This window comes from Formica exsecta, unplaced genomic scaffold, assembly GCF_003651465.1.
Source record: "Formica exsecta isolate Colony F162 unplaced genomic scaffold, ASM365146v1 scaffold2, whole genome shotgun sequence".
In the NCBI taxonomy this organism is placed as follows: Eukaryota; Metazoa; Arthropoda; class Insecta; order Hymenoptera; family Formicidae; genus Formica; species Formica exsecta.
In genome coordinates, this window is record NW_021849297.1 from 4,867,927 (window position 1) to 4,868,499 (window position 573).

A 573-nucleotide genomic window follows, 5' to 3' on the forward strand; every position below is an offset into this window, starting at 1 on the left:
ATATATATATATATAACTATAATAGTCGTACATGTAGTGCGTCATGTACTTTTATTAGCTACACATGATTCGTATTATTCGTCTTTATTACAAATTTCGCACTTACTCTTTACGATTTATTATACGCGTCGTATGAATGATGTATTTGATATGATTATCTACAATGTTGATGATATAAAAGTAAGTTGAGTTATGTTTGATACATTGTTCAAAATTGCCGCAGTCACTAAATTATTTGTAAATAATACATAAATGCATCATGTAGATACAACGTGGAATTTTAATGATGTATGCTACTCGATATACATTATACATATAATGAGCCAATCAAGGCATTGAATATTATTTTTAATTGTTATATGCGCAGTGTGCGTTAAACTAATCAATATCAATGATTAAACTAAATTAAATCAATAAAAGAAGAAAGAAAGAAAACTATTATAGGTCATAGATTAAACTAAATTTAATCGAAAAAGGTCACATTATATTATTATCTTTGACACAGCATTGATATTTTTAAACATTGCCATATTGTACATTTTAAAATAGGTAAAATAAGTAAAATAAGTCTGG